Genomic DNA, 17,939 nt, shown 5'->3' with positions numbered 1-17,939 from the left:
TAAAGATTGAAACAAACTTCGACAAAAAAATGAAAATAAAAGAAATATAATAATAATTTTAAAAAAATCCTTCTCCAATATTTCTTGATCATCAGTTGCCCCCTAGGCTAGAGTAAACCTTGAACAAAGCTTTTGGCAGATGTGGGGCCAGTGCACGCGCATGTCGACCCAGGCTCTCATCACTCCGATGTAGATAACCACCATAAACATCAATCAAGCTCTCTGTCAGCTGAAGCACTTGTCCTTTGGCCTCCTCCATATTCTCGTGACAATTTTGCAACCATTCTTGAGTAATATCAACCCTGTGGGTCAAATCCTCTTCATGTGCCTGAAGCTCTTCGATTTGATTATGAAGTTCTTCACGCTCCTCCATCCATTGGTTTCTCTCGATTGCGACTTCTGTTTGATACGATGTGAAACACTTTGCTATGCCTGTTTCTCGTCCCATCGAAGCTTTTAACTGATTTTGTAGTCTAGCCTGTGTGTGCATTAAAGGGTCTTTTCTTTTTTATACTCCTCCTCTTGTTGCTCCATAGCGCCTGTGACAATGCCCAAATCCTCATGTAAGGTTCGAATGGTGGATTGATGTTCTTTTTCAGCCCTTTTCTGAATCAACCTAACTCTTTCTTTGAATATTGCATCACGTTGAGCCAACTCTTCTCTAGCATTCTTTAGATCATTACTTAGGATATCCAGAGTAGACCTGTAATTTCTTTCCACCTCGAGCCGAGCTTGCTTGATTCTGACTTCAATTTCCTCTTCTCGATCTCTGAGTTCTCGCGCTGATCCTTCGGGCATTACTTTGAGGGGGGCTTGATCAAAGAACCAATGGAGGTATGAGGGGTCTACTTCTCCTTCAACACGATCGTCTACCATAGCTTTCGAGCTAAAGTTCGACTACCACCCCAATTCTTTTGAGCTTTCTGATTCTCGATCTCGATCTTCAGACGACACCTCCCATACGAAACTCTGTGTATCCTCGGCCCTAGGTAAGATTTGTTTTTGTCCTAGTTGGCGTAGCACCCGAAGGGGTATGTATGGTTGGAATCCTCGAAGGCCCGTCAGAACAAAGAATGGACGATAGGAAGACATAACAATTACCTCACTTGCAGAGAACCAATGATAGTTCCATGTAATATCAGATGCAGTTAATTTAAGAAGATAATGTCTCCACGCTTTGACACCTTTTGGCAATTTGTCTACTAATTCCTTCATCCTGTCTGGGTGGCTCAAAATATAATTCGTCCATTCAGATTTGAAATCTGTCGCAAAACGATGGCGATACAGGTGCTCCAAAAACCACATTTGCAATAGAATGTTGCAACCTTCAAAAAGTCTTCCCCTTCTCTACATTTGTTCAAAGCACGATAAATGTCAGCCAACATCATTGACAAGATAGTGGATTTCTTTTTCTTCATCATAACAACGACTATTCCCGATAGACGAATACTGATTTTTTTATCCCTTCTTGGAAAAACCATGATTCCCAAAAAGGCCACCATGAATGCTTCTTGTCTATGTTTTTTCCCAAGTAGGGAGGTGTTGCCCATTTTTAAGTTGTTTCCCGTAGTCTGAAAATCCTTCTTTCTTTCCATATCTTGAGTATAGAAATTCCAAGGAAACCAACCCATTATCGAAACACTCCTTATGAGGATAGATGATGTGCATTTGTTCTAAAAATTTGTTCCCGCTGACGTTTCTTGGGGCTATGAGTGTTTGCTTCGGAGATCCTTGCCTAACCCTGTGAAACCACCCAACTCCTCCAATGTAGGCGTCAACTCAAAATCGCTAAAGCGAAACACATTGCTTGTATAATCCCAAAAAGGGATCAAAGCCTCGATCAAATCTCTGTCAGGACTAAATCTCATGATATCTATGAGGAAACCAAGATGTTTGAATATCTCAGTTCGCCTAAACTCATGCATATCGTTCCACCAAGCCATGAGTAGTGGTGGGGTTTTATCCGTGATCATGAACTTTGGGGGATCATTAACCATTTCGACTGCTTCATCCCTTGGTCTTTTATCACATCTCATAGATTTCATGGTTACCTGGTTAGGAAAAGAAACTCGCGATTTAAAACCAAATTTAACTTATGAAATTTTGATAATTCGAAATCATTTGTTGAAGTAGTAAAAATAATAAAAAATATATGAAAAATGACTCAGAATGCCTAAAGTGGTCATTCTTTCGAAAACGACTTTTGTTGACCTTCCTTAAGGGAAGCCTAGGTTGTTTTAAGAGAAAATGACCGGATAAAGAGATAATTTTGACAAGTGAATCATGAAGAACAGAAAGAAAAAGAAATAAAAAAAGGTGGATATGCCCTATTTGAAACAAATTTAAAGACATACATATATATAATAATTTATTTTATTGCATTATTTTTTTTTTTTTTACTATAACCTTTTTTATTTATATATTTATTTTTTTATTTTTATTTTTATTTTTTGTAAAAACTTGATGTTTTGATAAAAGCGAGAATACAATTGAGGGTTATATATATATATATATATATATATTATTTTCACTTTGTTTATCTTGAATTATTTGTTGAAAGTGGGTAAAAATAGACGTTTCTTCTTTTAGTCAATTATTTAAAGCCGGTCAACATTTGTTATAGTCTTCCACATGATGCAACAAGTAGCACAAAAATGTACATGATAGTCTCAAGAACAGGTACCTGTCTTAGACAGACCCGGCCCCCATGCCGAGTCTTGCTAAGTTAAATACACATGATGCAGATAAAGCGGAACCTAGTAAGGATATCATGTATGGAGGTTTCAGTTCTACTAAGGTTGAACTTGTGGAGCAAGGTATCTAGACTGGCTGTAAAACGAGCGGACAACTCGAGTTAGGGAGTAGCAACGTACCGGTAGCAGCGCTTTCCGGCTTTGTGCATGGGTGCTCCCTATCCTAAACATGTATGACTAAATATCCTTCACCATGGACCGAAGATCCACTGACTATCTTAACAGAAGTGGGGTGCGCAGTCGCAATTCCCATAATTGTATTATAGAAGACTCAGAGGGGTGCGCGAGAGAAGACAGTTATAATGCAATGCAAATAATATTAAAATAGTAAAAAAGTAAACAATTAGCACATTCAGCCAACAAATACAATATCCAAAACATAAATAATTAAGTAAATAGTCATATATAAGTCAATATTATAAGCTCGAATTTTGGTTATTCCCCGGCAGAGTCGCCATCTGTCACACCCCTTTTTTTCCCTCAATATTTAATTTATGTATGTTTTGAAAGAAAAAGAGTTTCTCCAATTAAAGTGACATTTTTGAAAAGGGATTATTTTATTATTCAGAGTCGCCACTTGGAATTGAGTTTTGGTATTCCAAGTCACCTTATTATTTAAACCCCTAATCAAAATGAAATTTGACTCTTTATTTTTATTGGTCTGCGAGAACAAAGATCGGGTAAGGAATTCTGTTGACCAAGGGGAAGGTATTAGGCACCCCTCGAGTCCCGTGGTTCTAGCACGGTCGCTTCATTGACTATATATGACTTAAATTAATTGTCGGATATTGTATTATTAACTTAATAATAAAAGTTATTTACCTCATTATTTGGTTTATTTTAAACCTATTTATATTATATTAATATATTTTCGTTAATTAAAAAGAATGTATATCACATAAATTTATTCAAACATAATAAAGTAAAGTTAATAGATGGATATTTACAAATCTTGATTTGTCTTGTAATTTCTTTTCTTCTCCTTTTTTTTTTTTTTCATGTATTTGTATTTTTTATTTATGGATAGAAAATATGTAGGTATCTAATTACTAGAAATTAGAATTTGTATAGGATTGTATTTTTAGTTAGATTTAGAATAGAAATAAAATTTTATGTGATTTGGAATTAGTTTTAGCAAGAAATTCTAAATAGATTAGGACTTATTTTTAGGAAGATTTTTCTTTTTTTTTTTGATTTTTTTTTCTTTTTTTTTTTGTTTTCTTTTGCACGTTTTTCCTTACTTTTCTTCATTAATTTATATTTTTATTATTATTATTTTTTCATTCTGTCTCTTCTTATTTTTTTTTATTTTTTTTTTCACGATTTTTTTTTTGTTTGACATTCTGTTTCTTCTTCTTTTTTTTGTTTCTTTACTTCTTATTTTCTCTTCTTTCTTTATCATTTTTTTATTATTATTCTTTTATATTCACGTTTGTTTTTTTTTTTTATGCTTTCTCGCCTTTTTTATTTATTTATTTAATTTAGTTTTCCTAATTATTCATTATTTTTTTACCATAAATCTCTAAATAATATTCATATATCCTCTTAATTATAATTCGAATTAAAACGATAATCATCTTAACACTTATTATAAAGACAAATTATTTTTTATCAAAAATAATATATTAAAAAAAAAGCAGACTAAAACACATTCCTCATAGGTTTTCTAAAGCACTAATTTATATCCTAATCTAACAAGTCTACAAATAATTTCAACAAAAAATAAAATAAAAATTCTTAAGTGAAAACTAAGGTCCAAGAAACATTAGCTATTCAAAATTAAATATCACGAAACCAATTTCAATATTAATTACATCTAAAGAGCATAAAATAATAATTAAAAAAAATGTATGATACATCTTTTATTTTTATTTTTATTTTTATATTATTCTAAAGCAAGAAACGTAAACGGTTACATTTTTCTAAGCATTTTCATCACAAATAATGGTAGATAATAATAACATGCGACTCAGAAAACTTCATATTATTGGAATCAAATTTCGTACGAGCATTCCAACTACATTATGCGAGAATTTAGAGTTACCTCGCTGCGAAAATTAATACCACAAAAAAACAACTGCTACGATCTACTGATTTCCAAAGTTAATAGCTAATATTAACTTTAAAGAGCCACGAATCCGAAACCTTGAGCGAAACCTTGAACGCTGACTTAATTTTCAAAATAAGACTCACTTTTTGTTATCTTTTTTTTTTCTCTCTCTGTTTCTGTGTGTATGTGTATTCTTTTTTCTTTACTGAGCGTATGTTTTTATAATAGTTTGGGGTGTGAGTCTGGTGCTAATTAAAAGGAACGTGATGGAGTGGGATTAAGATTTAATTTAAAATTTAGTTGAGAATTTTAGGATTGAGATAAAGGAAGAAAAATATTAACAAACAAATAATAAAAAAAATAAAAATAAAGAAAGAACGAACAGAAAAAGAAAGAAAAGAAAAAAAAAAACGTGTAAAAAAATAAAATAAAAAGAGAAAAGATCGTGCAAGAGGGGAAGAAAAGAAAAAAAAAATAGAAAAAAAAATAAAATAAAAAAATAAAATAAACTAAATGGGAGGAGGATTTTTAGTAAATAAGTTAAGGAAGTTGGGGGTAATTAGGATAAAGGTAAGGTAATTTGAAACTTTTAGGACTCTTCTTTTTATCTTTTATTATTATTTTTTTTTTCTACTTTTCCATGATATATACGACTATTATTATTTTTTAGACTAGATAAAATTTGAAAGATTAAAACAAAATACGTTAAATTCAAAAGCTTTCTTTATTAAACTTTAAACATAAAGTGAGCTTATAATTTGTTGTGATTTTCAGTTTATTTTAAATATAACCCTACTGAAATAATAATATTTAAGTATTAAAATTGGGTGTAAAATTTTTATGTTTTGGTAAAAAATTAGGTGTTCAGAATATATTCCTGAATATCATATATATAATTGAATAAATTTATGTTAGTTATTATGTATTAGAATTATTTTAATCATGATTTCTAGTTTATTAGCACATTGGAAACAGAGAGAAAACTTTTATACTATGCCATCCTAATGTTGAAACCGGTAGGCAAGGAAAGCCGTTTAGGGGAGTAAACAAAGTTGAGGCGCTGATAAGAAGGAAGTATCCGCTAAAGTATGATGCTAGTAGTGACAAAAGAACATGATAAACATATAATCTAGTTCATAATGATCTAATATGAATTTAATCAATTATGAATATGATAGGAAAGAATAATTTAAAATAAAAACCTACATGATAAAGAACTTGACTACATACATGCATGATGAAATAATAAAAAACTATGAAACTTTAATCTTATATATACAACGGTATAGAGATAATAGAATTAAGAAGAATCATATGGGAAAAAATATTTAATGATAAGGAATCAGAAAATATATTAAACCAACAATGGTATGAAATAGATCTACGTGATTTAGACCTCGAAAGAATAGAATGGTATGATTTAGAAATAAATTCAGATTAAAATGAACTACAAATATTTACAATATTGGACAGAAGCTATGGAAAATATAAAACTATTAGAACAATTAATGAAAAATAATTTATATATGTACCTAAGAACCCAAGATATGTTATATCTAGAATATATCATAAATAATATTAAAGAGATATCAAGATTAAAACACTTAGCAAAAGAATATTATAATGAAATCTTTTTATTACTTTTATTATAATATTCTTTTTTCAAGGTCTTAATCTTGATATCTCTTTAATATTATTTATGATATATTCTAGATATAACATATCTTGGATTCTTACATACATGTATAAATTATTTTCCATTAATTGTTCTATTAATTTTATATTTTCCACTACTTCTGTCCAATATTGTAAATATTCGTAGTTCATTTTAATCTGAATTTGTTTCTAAATCATACCATTCTATTCTTTCGAGGTCTAAATCATGTAGGTCTATTTCATACCATTGTTGGTTTAATATATCTTCTGATTCGTTATCATTAAATATTTTTTCCCATATGATTCTCCTTAATTCAATTATTTTTATACCTTTAAGTATATATAAGATTAAAGTTTCATAGTTTTTTTTCATTTCATCATGTATGTATGTAGTTATTTTCGTTTTGAAGACATATGAGAGAAACATGAGAGAAATTACAAGTTACAAGTTTTGAAGACATGAGAGAAATTATGTAAAAAATATTATAAATTATAATAATTAATAACTTAAAATATCTCAAAATAAAAATTTAATAAATTCTCCGAATTTTATTTATGTCACATAAATTAAAACAAAAAAAAATACATATTGAGCCCGTGCTAACACGGGCGCATGTGTCTATAATATATATATATGATACTAGGTAGGTGAATTACCACAATTAGGCTACATATCATTACAAATTTAGCTTAGAATTTATAATGAAGTTACAACTTATTAAATCTAGAATTAGTGAATATACTGAATGTTATTGAGAAAGTATATTTTATTAATTTACACACATATATCAACTTGTAAGCTATTCCATTCGCTTTGAAATAAAGAATTCATTTACTTCTAAGGCTTCCTATTACATTCTAAGAAAATTATTATTTGGACAATTTCTTCCCGAAGGTATTGAGTTGAGTATTCCCTTTTTTTTCCTGCTTACATATAACATTGGCTAAAATAAAATGTATGTTCTTATACTCCTTCAGGATGCCTCTTTAAATTACTATTAAAAGAGCAACACAACTCTACTATGACATACAAATGTGAGTGTAACTTTTAGGAAAGTCAGAAGAAACATTGATGGAAAATTAATGTTTGTGATCTGTTAACAAAGTTAATGTCTTTTAGTAATTAGATCAAAATCTCATAATTTGGTTAATTCAAGGTTAAATGTGAATAGTCAAATATCCGAGGGATTAAAAGTGAAATTTGGCAATAACACGTGCACTAAAAATGTCATTTTCCCATAATTTATGAATCATCGGGTTACTTATTATATTTGTGATTGATCCCAAAAGAACACCATCCACATTAGCAGAGAGTTGTTTAATTGTCACGACTCAAAAACCCAAGTCATGATGGCACCTACTATATCCCATTAGTAGGTAAGTTGAACTCATAGCGTGGAACTAGAAGTAAATAGGCTATTGTGCAGAAGGAAAGAATTGAAGAATATAAAATATAATAATAAGAACAAAATAAAGAGGGAGAATCAAACAATACAGAAAACTAACCCATGACCCAGGGTCAGACGATATTTGAGCAACTATTAAAATCACGAGTACAATAAAAATACAAAAATATAGAACTGTCTACAGAGACAAAATAATGTCTAGTCCTAGCCCAAGAAAGAGGAAGGGAGAGGCAACACTGAACGACAGGAACACTCCTAAGTGTGTGAATCCAAGAGCTGCTCCGAATGGGATCCAAATCAGTAGTGAAAACTCGCACTATGATCTATAGGGTGCAGAAGTGTAGCATGAGTACCAACAAGAGGCACTCAGTAGCAATAGGCTGATTGAGCTCCAAACATAAAGTAAGCATAAGCAACATGTAAGAAACTAAAGGAGCATATATCACAAATAACTAAACACAAGAATATCATAATAAGAAACAACTAAAACAAGGAACATAGAGTAAAGGAAAAAGATAAAGGAATTAAGGGATGAACCTGGATATGCTAGCCCATACCCCTATTCATGACAAGGCACTACTAAGAGACATAGCTAGCCATACGCGTACTCATAGAAATAAACACAAATAACATGCTGAAGCCAAAACGCCTATTCCAAACCAACCAAACATAAGAATGTCAATTGGGGAGAGGGAGGGGGCCAAGGGCAATATCTACATTCATAAAAAGGACCACCCTTCTTACTGACGCAAGTGAAGAAGCAATCGAAAAATAATCTTACCAGGTCCCATGTGTCCGGAAGGTACACAACAACAAACTAACCATGTATGGCCCCCATATGACCAACATGTACAAATAACAACCAATTATACTGGTAATAGTCAATGCGTGATGAATTTGAGTGATTCAATGAAACTCACTAGTGCGAATAGTGCCAGGTTTTTTGTTCCAATGTATATATACATACCCCTGAATCTAGTCTAGTGAGCTAGGGCCCATATACCTCCCTCTTTCTATTCGATGGGTCTCACAGACAGAGGAATCTAGGGGGTCTAAGGAATATCCATGTACACCTGCTTAGTCCCTATGCAGGTCTTATCCGCTATGTCACTGTGACATGAGGTAAAAGTGGAATCAAAATAGTATGGAAAGCGTCAGTACTCTTTGACTGGTCAAGTAAAATGTGAGCGCATTTATAATGCCTCTATGTCCTAAGTCAACTTATAAGATAGTAAAGGTAGTAATGCTCCCATAAAAAGATTAATTTTAAAAGTAATCGAGGAAATACCCTCCTTTCTTAAAAGTATGCTGAGAACCAATGCATTATCGGGGTCGTACTACACATCATGCAAGCATGAAAAACAAATGCAATGCATGCCATCATGTAACAACCCCAACTGTCGTTATTTAGGGAAGGAAAAACATCAGGAGAACTGGTCCCCTCCTCCCTTTAGAGTGGGATAAATGTCGCGAGGGTTGTGACGCTCCAGCGAGATAATGAGCGCCAGAGCGGGACGGACGGGGACAAAACTTAAATAACGCGAAGTCTTATTTTCTTCCTTTTCCCAAAACACCAAAAATAGGTGAGGATTACCCCAAAAACCCTAAAAAAACTGTTGTAGGCTTGGAAAAGAAGGAGGAAGAGATTTCTAGCGTAAGAATGTCGATAGCTTGCAGATTTTTGGTCAAATCCACCGTCTCGAGGTCTAGAAACTAGGATTGGATCCATAATCCTGTGCAACTACTTGGCCCAAGTAGACTAGGTTTATTAAATTGAGTAGTCTTATATCCGTGTTCACCATGTGGTATATTGTTAATTAACGGTAGAATTCATGTGTAGGACTATGGGAGCGGAAAACGGGGATTATTGGTTATATTCTATCAGTTGTTAAATACGATGAAAATCATAGAAGGAATCCTTGTACTATGAAATAGGTTTAGAGGATGTTCGACTTCTAGTTTTATGTTTGTGTATGCTTGTTGTTGGTTCCAGGTTTTGTGTACATGTATGAGAAACGAGGAACGTAAATCGAATATAATGCAATGAGTGTATATATATGAATAATCACATGCCATGAACTTATTATTTTATTGGATGATGATGAGTAGTGTTTATTATGGGTGTGATTGTGTTTGTGGTTCTACTGACTGGATCGGGTGTCACATTCCAACACATATATTGGATCGCGTGTCACGTTCCAACACATATATTGGATCGGGTGTCACGTTCCAACACATATATTTGATCGGGTTAAACATTTTGACACATACATTGGAATAAGTGTCACATTCTAACACATATATATATTGGATCAGATGTCACGTTCTGACACACTAATAGTTTGGGTATGGGTTCCATAAGAGAACAATTGGTGATTACTATGTTCATGTTTATTTGTCATTGATAATGGAAGACTGTAAGTTGCTCTGAAATGATGACTGAACCGTATTTCTATATAACTATATTAATGTGTTGTGTTTATTTGTTATATATCTCATTATTGAATGAACTATGAATGGTCAGGCTCAAACCGGAATAAGATATGGTAAGCGAAGACCGAGGGTTCCAAGTGTTACTGTGTATACTTTAGAGAGGTTGTCTGTGCTCTTAAAAGTGGAGAAGTGGGGAGGTGTTGTGTCACAAATGTTAGGTAGCTGGGTCATACCTGGGAAGGGATTCGTATGGAAAGGTTAGCGAGCCTTGATAGGATGTTCTATGTGGTTAAGGGTTGAGTAGTGATGTGGAAGAAATAAGGGTATGTTGTGAATGATTGGCCGGGATTGTAGTGGTTACATCCGAAACCTCTCTAAGAGGTAGAATGATTAAGTTATGATCACGAGTGGAGCGAGTAAGGGGTTAGAGTCAAGAGTATTAGTATATTTTAAAGCTTCCGGGAATGGTAAGGGCAGAAGGATATGAAGGTAGAGGAATGAATGGTCTTATTACATGTTTCCTACTAGCCGATTTCTTATATCATGTGGTGGACATCGGGTTGATCGATGATGCCTACGAGTACGTGTGGTTTGTACTTATATTATTCTTGGTATGCCTTTTTGGCATAGTCTAGTTGCAAGGTCTGTGATGTTTCATATTGAAGACGAAGACAATCTCCAACAACTTCTATTTTTCCTTCCATATGGTGGGAGTTGCGTAATTTTTTATCATGTATACCTTGTAATCTTAGAAGCTCTTGTACCTGTTTAGACTAGATACTTGGGGTGTTAATTACCTTACAAGTCTTAACTTGAAATCGTTGAAAAAACTCTTTATTTTATAAAAATCTCATGAATATAATTTTATCTGCAGTTTTCTTAATCTTCTGCATGTCTTTAACTATTTGGGGAATTGAGGGTTCTCCTACTTAGGTGTTAGAGTAGGTGCCCGCACGTCTCGGTGGATTGGGTCGTGACATATTGGTATTAGAGTCCAAGTTACCGCTCTCCCAGTACAAGAGCAAAGTTGGAATAGAGTCCTGCGGATTGGTATGTTGACGTCCACATCTAATCTTCAGGAAGCTATGAAGCATTCTAGGAAGTCGTTCCATTTCTTCTCTCTTTTCGTGCGAGTGTCACTTGTGGTATGAGTTGAGTGCAATTGGTATCTCAACAAAGTGAACTGGACGCTGTGGTCACGGCTGAAGGGATACAAGCAAGGTAAATTGGAACTGAGAAGGTTCTAATTGGTATCTGGCCTTAGAGGTTGTATAAAAGCATGTATGATCAGTAATGGTCATCCATGGAGCGAGTTGATTAATAATTTTGACTTCTTGTGAGTTGTAGATTGAAACTGTGAATATGTGCATATTGTTTTCAGAAATAACTGTTGGTGGGAAAGGTACATGTACTTGGATGCTATGATATGATTATGTGCACAGTGTGCTTGTTAGGATTTCGATGTTTGCAATGTGCTAACCTAAATGTTCGAAACTGTGCGAGTCGTAGTTACCAGAGTTTAGTGAACCTATTGTCAGACTGGGGTAGGTGCAAGATTCTAGATAAATTACGATGTTATTCGTATGAAAAAATATGGATGTGTGTTGCGATTGGCTATAATCGTGTGAGTGTAGGGGAATGTACTGGGGACGTGCGTGTTTGTGATGTTGGATTAATGGGAAAGAAATTCTGGAGTCTGTACCGTTGGATTGACTTGGGGTAGGCAATGACTATCCTAGCTAAGAGGATTATCCTAAATGCTTAGTTATAGCCTGGGAATCAATGAAAACTTTAGAAACGGGATGACCCCAGAAAATCGTTAACCTGGGTACTGTTCCCGTCGGAGCTGCTGGGGCGGAATTATACCTGCCAAGGCGAGACCGTCAGAGCGGGATTTCTCCCTCCAGAGCAGGACAGGGTGAGACAGAATCTGAGCCCCATTTCCCCCGTTTTTCCCTAGTCACACATATGGACCCCGAATCGTACAGAGGTTAATCCCCGGAATTCGATCAATACTAAATAATAGAACAGTAAGTTATGCCACCTATCATTTAATTATTGGCTATGAAAATAGAAAAAACCAGTATCAATGTGCTTACAAAAAATTTAAAGAAAAACGAAAGAGAAATAGAAACATTGTTCAGTACATGCCCAAGAGGGGAAAAACCAAATCAGGATCCCTGGGAATGCGAAGTGTCGCTACCGGACTCTAGGTCCTCTGGGGCCGTCTTGCCAACCCACGGCTCACTCAACCAGGGGAACTCCAGAAAGTCCTCTGGCTCGAGCCTAGGAATCTCCCTCTGGGGTGACACAAGAGAAAATGATTTTTATGGTCTTCCATATCCGGCCCACAAGACGATCCCTCTCTAGACTCTTCTTCCTCTCAAATCGCAGCTGGCGGCAGAGCTTCTCATACTCGAGGGCAGTGGAGGGTGGAATTGGAGTTGAGGCACTAGGATAAAAACCTCTCAATCTCCTCCGGCCGGCCGCCAGGTCTTTCTCCACATCGACACCGGATAGTGAGGGCTGGGACTGGGTAGGGAGAGTACTGTCGGCCTCGTCATCTTCCCCTCTTTCATTATCCGCCTCGACAGCCCCTTGCCTACTACCAGCCCTATCCGTCTTCCTCCTCTTACTCTCGGAGGTGGAAGCCTGCCTAATCAAAAGAGGGTGAAAAAGGGGATCATTGGGAAGTACCTCATCGGTGTCCAAGAGTGGCACCCCCGCCCGCTTGCACATCGGTGTCACCAGTCCAGGAATGAAGAACACCTTCTTGTTGCCCTGGTAGAACACCTTCCACTCAAAAATGATATGTACACCCACATTCAGTCCAATTCCCTGTATAGCACAAGCCACCACCAATGCCCTGGGAAAGGCACGTCGATGCGGTTACCCAATCCTCCTAGAAACCAAGTGTAGCCACCTCTTAGCATCTGGTGACCAGTTAGTGCTGGAGATGCCCTTAGGGGATGTCAACTTCTCGGATGCAAATAGCAAGGTGAGGATCATCCCAGCGAATAGTAGAAAGTATGGCATAGGGCTCCCTTACCCAACTGCAACGCGCAGTAGGGGCGTCCTCTGTAAGCAGACTCCATCCGAACTCCATCAGTCGGGCATAAAAGGCAGGGGTTTTCTCCTCAAGTCCAACAAGTGGAAACCTCTCTCGCACAAGAACTTAGTGTTTCGGTGGTCATGGTGCCTCTCCCAACTTGTAGCATCGAGAAACCAAACGAAAGGTAGATTTTCTTTGTTAATATCAGCTATAGTAGACCAACCTACAAATTTTATGAATGGTACACGTAAGGATTCCTGGAATGAGTGAATATCTGGCTAAGGAAAATAAAAATTTCTATTTGAAGAGAAGCCACTGTCCCACCAAATCCCGCCAGAGTGGCTAGGATCCCTCAACAACAGGATGAATGAGGCCGCCATAATGAGAAGGAGACCGCCAGAGTGGCCTTTATTTGGACAAACTTCAAGTGCGATCATGGCGCCCCTTCTCCCAAAAACCTCATTTTAAACAAAATTTCAGCAGATCAGAGTCTATAAAGTACCCTAGTACCTAATTATGCAATTATTCTAGCAAAATAATCCCTAAATGATGTCCAAATCCGAGTTTTACATCAAGAAACTATTCAACTTCCCCCCACCTCTTTTGGAACCATTTCGACTGGATTTCCATGAAATCTTTACGCTTAGAACGTTGTGAACGTAGGGGAAATGTCCATGCTACGTTTTTCTAGCAAATCAAGTAACTTATTTTCAATTCAAAAATAAACTACCCTAAGGCCTTCCTAATCAGTCGTTTATCATCATGCAATCGTAGTTAAGTAAGTAACGAAGTAAAGAGAGTAAAGAGCAAGAGCATTACCTTGATTTCGATGTTCAGAGTGAAGAGGTTGAGAGATACTTTGGGAAATTTTGAGTTAGAGAAGGAGGAAATGGGGAAACCATTCCTCATTCCCCGTTAAACTATTTCTGATCTCCCGCTACAACGGGAGTATCCATGCCACAGCGATCCCGCTTCAGCGGGAACCCTACTGCTCTGGCGAGGAAGGCTATGCATTTGGATGCGTCTCTGTTTGTTGTTTCGTTCCTTAATTGGTCCCTTGAGTAAGAATCCCTTCCATGTTTAAAACTTTGGAAAAACATAGTCCTTTGTGGTTCCGTAAAAGGGTCGTTTCATTAGTTTAGAAATACTCCAAGAAGGACTCGTATTATCTCTTTGCTAGTCGTTCGGGGATGAACAAGGGGTAAATTGGTATCTATTGTAACGACCCAAACCGTCGTTATTTAGGGAAGGAAAAATGTCTAGAGAACTGGGCCCCTCTTTCCGCTAGAGTGGGATAAGTGTCGCGAGGGCGGCGGCACTCCAGCGTGACAAGGAGCGCTAGAGCGGGATGGACGGGGACAAAAATTCAATAACGCAAAGTCTTATTTTCTCATTTTTCCCAAAACACAAAAAATAGGCAAGGATTACCCCAAAGCCCTTAAAAGACTGCTCTAGGCTGGGGAAAGAAGCAGGAAGAGATTTTTAGCGTAAAAATGTCGATAACTTGTGGATTTCTAGTCAAATCCACCGTCTTGAAGTCCGGGAACCAGGTTTAGAGCCATAATCCCATGCAGCTTCTTGGCGCCCATGTAGGCTAGGTTTATTAAATTGAGTAGTCTTAAATTCGTGTTCACCGCGTAGTGTATTGTTAATTAATGGTAGAATTCATGAATAGACCTACGAGTATGGAAAATGGGGATGATTTGTTATATACTATTAGTTGTTGAATAAGATGAAAATAATAGAAGAAAGCCTTGTCCCGTAGAATAGGTTTAGAGGATGTTCGACTTCTAGTTTTGTGTTTGTGTATGCTTGTTGTTGGTTCTAGGTTTTGTGTACATGTATGTGAAACGAGGAACGTAAATCGAATCTAATGCAATGAGTATATGTATATGAATAATGCCATGAACTAATTATTTGATTGGATGATAATGCGTAGTTTTTATTACGGGTGTGATTGTGATTGTGGTTATACGGACTGGATTGGGTGTCACGTTCCGACACATACATTGGATCGCGTATCATGTGCCAACACATATATTGGATCGGGTGTAATGTTCCGATATAAACATTGGACCGGGTGTCACGTTCTGACACACACACACACACATATATATTGGATCGGGTGTCATGTTCTGACACACTAACAATTTGGGTATGGGTTCCATGAGAGAACCATTGGTGATTAATATGTTCATGTCTATTTGTCATTGATAATGGAAAAATGTATGTTGCTCTGAAATTTTGACTGAACCATATTTTTGCATAACTATATTAATGTATTGTGCTTATTTGTTATATATCTCGTTATTGAATGAAGTGTGAATGGTCAGGTCCAAACCGGAATAAGATATGGTAAGCGGAGACCGAGGGTTCCAAGTGTTACTATGTATACTTTAGAGAGGTTGTGTGTGTTCTTAAAAGTGGAGAAGTGGGGAGGTGTTGTGTCACAAATGTTAGGTAGTTGGGTCATACTTGGGAAGGGGACTCGTATGGAAATGTTAGAGAGCCTTGATAGCATGTACTATGGGGTCAAGGGTTGAGTAGTGATGTGGAAGAAATAAGTGTATGTTGTAAGTGGTTGGCCGGGTTGGTAGTGTTTACATCTGAAACCTCTCTAAAAGGTAAAATGGTAAAGTTATGATCAAGAGTAGAGCAAGTAAGGGGTTAGATTCAAGAGTATTAGTATATTTTAAAGCCTTCAGAAATGGTAAGGGCATAAGGATATGAAGGTGGAGGACTGAACAGTCTTATTGCATGTTTCCTGCTAGTTGATTTCTTATATTATGCGGTGGACATTGGGTTGACTGATGACGCCTACTAGTATGTGTGGTTTGTACTGCTACTACTCTTTGTATGCCTTTTTCGCATAGTCTGGTTACAAGGTCCAATATGTTTCATAGGTGAAGACAACGACAATCTTCAACAACTTATATTTTTCCTTCCATGTGGTGGGAGCTGCGTCATTTGTTATCACGTGTATACCTTGTAATCTTAGAAGCTCTTGTACCTGTTTAGACTATATCTCTGGGGTGTTAATTACTTTAGAAGTCTTAACTTGAAATCGTTGAAAAACTCTTTATTTTATAAAAATCTCATGAATGTAATTTTATCTGTAGTTTTCTTAATCTTTCGCATGTTTTTAACTGTTTGGGGAATAGTGTTAGAGTAGGTGCCCGCACGGCACGATGGGTTGGGTCGTGACACATCACTAGAATCCAAAAACCTCATTCACAATCAAAACCAATATTAATACAAAATATCTCGCCACTAGAGCACATAAACTATCTTGGAATACATGTGGTCCTCGACCAAGGCCTCGGGGCAAAAGTATTCCAACCAACTCAACAACGATTACACAAGGAAAGTGTATCTCTAATCAAGCAGCTACAGGGATTTTAAATAATCATCATACGAAGGACTAACTAAAGAATCTCTTCCTTTACAGTATAAAACCAAACCAAGGTACAACACAACTAGCTCCATCCTACGGTGATAAAAAGTAGTGAAGGATTCGAAGGCTAACCCATATATAGGTCTAAAGGAAAGTTATGATCCTAAACCAGATGAAACACTCCCAAGAAGAAAACATAATTATCTAAGGGTCAACCAAAACTCTTTCTAAGGTACTAATTACACCACATACTACAAAACATTGAACAAGAACCCTAAAGAGATAAACAACACCAAACAAAGGCATAAACAAGAAAACTAAAACCTAAAATAAGGATTGAACAATTCTAAACTAGGTTAAGGGTTAAATGGGAATCACGAAATAAGAATAAGGAAGGTAATTATAACCCACCACACACAATCCCAAATCACTTGCAATAAATGTTAAGCATTAACTAATAGAGAAGTCAATTGTCATGACCCAAGCCTAGGGCCTAGACGTGACCGGCGAATGGGGAACCCGAAGGAACCCCAAACAAGCCTCATAGCGTATCATTACACATCCTTGGTCGCGGACGCAATTAAAATGACCATAAGCGATAAGCATAATCAAGGGGAAATCGGGACTAAGGGAGCAAGAGAAAAAAAGGGAATGATACATAAATACCATAGATGAGTTAAGCTCAAGCATAATACACAACTTGTCCAACACCACCTCTAAACATGGGTACTTAGCGGGGGCCAAGACAAACTACCGGGCTCACCCTCATAGTCAATACATAACAAAAAAAGAAAAGTCTTATACATAGCAAGAGATCATAAGCAACGTCCCCGGAATGGAGGACTCACCAATAACCACGATAGAAAATCGTATTAGCCACTCGGAGGAGGATGGTCAAGCGGTGCTCCGGTCCCTACATGGTGACATCATGTAGGCATAGAGTATGCATTAGTACGTTTGAATGTACTAAGTATATGAGATGCAATGCAATGCAACAATAGAGGACATCATAGGCAAAATGCATAATCATACCCGATAGATAGCATATTAATGAGATGATATGTATAATGATGCTTACATAAAAATCATATTTAGTGGGGCGTAGTACATGTGTGGCGAGTGACCATCAATATAGTATTTCCAAGGCCTACCACCCCCTTGGAGAGGCGAAAGAGGTACAAACCCCTCAATGTGG

General features: G+C 36.2%; 1 pseudogene; it reads right to left on the bottom strand.

The window, feature by feature from the left end:
* Nucleotides 1–897: 897 nt before the first annotated feature.
* On the bottom strand, nucleotides 898–12,239 carry LOC125813089 (uncharacterized; annotated as a pseudogene).
* Between the last annotated feature and the right edge of the window lie 5,700 nt (nucleotides 12,240–17,939).

This window comes from Solanum verrucosum, unplaced genomic scaffold, assembly GCF_900185275.1.
Source record: "Solanum verrucosum unplaced genomic scaffold, falcon-dt-bn FXZP01000256.1, whole genome shotgun sequence".
NCBI lineage: Eukaryota > Viridiplantae > Streptophyta > Magnoliopsida > Solanales > Solanaceae > Solanum > Solanum verrucosum.
Note: the sequence above shows the minus strand (reverse complement) of the source record. Positions and strands in the feature narration are given on the sequence as shown.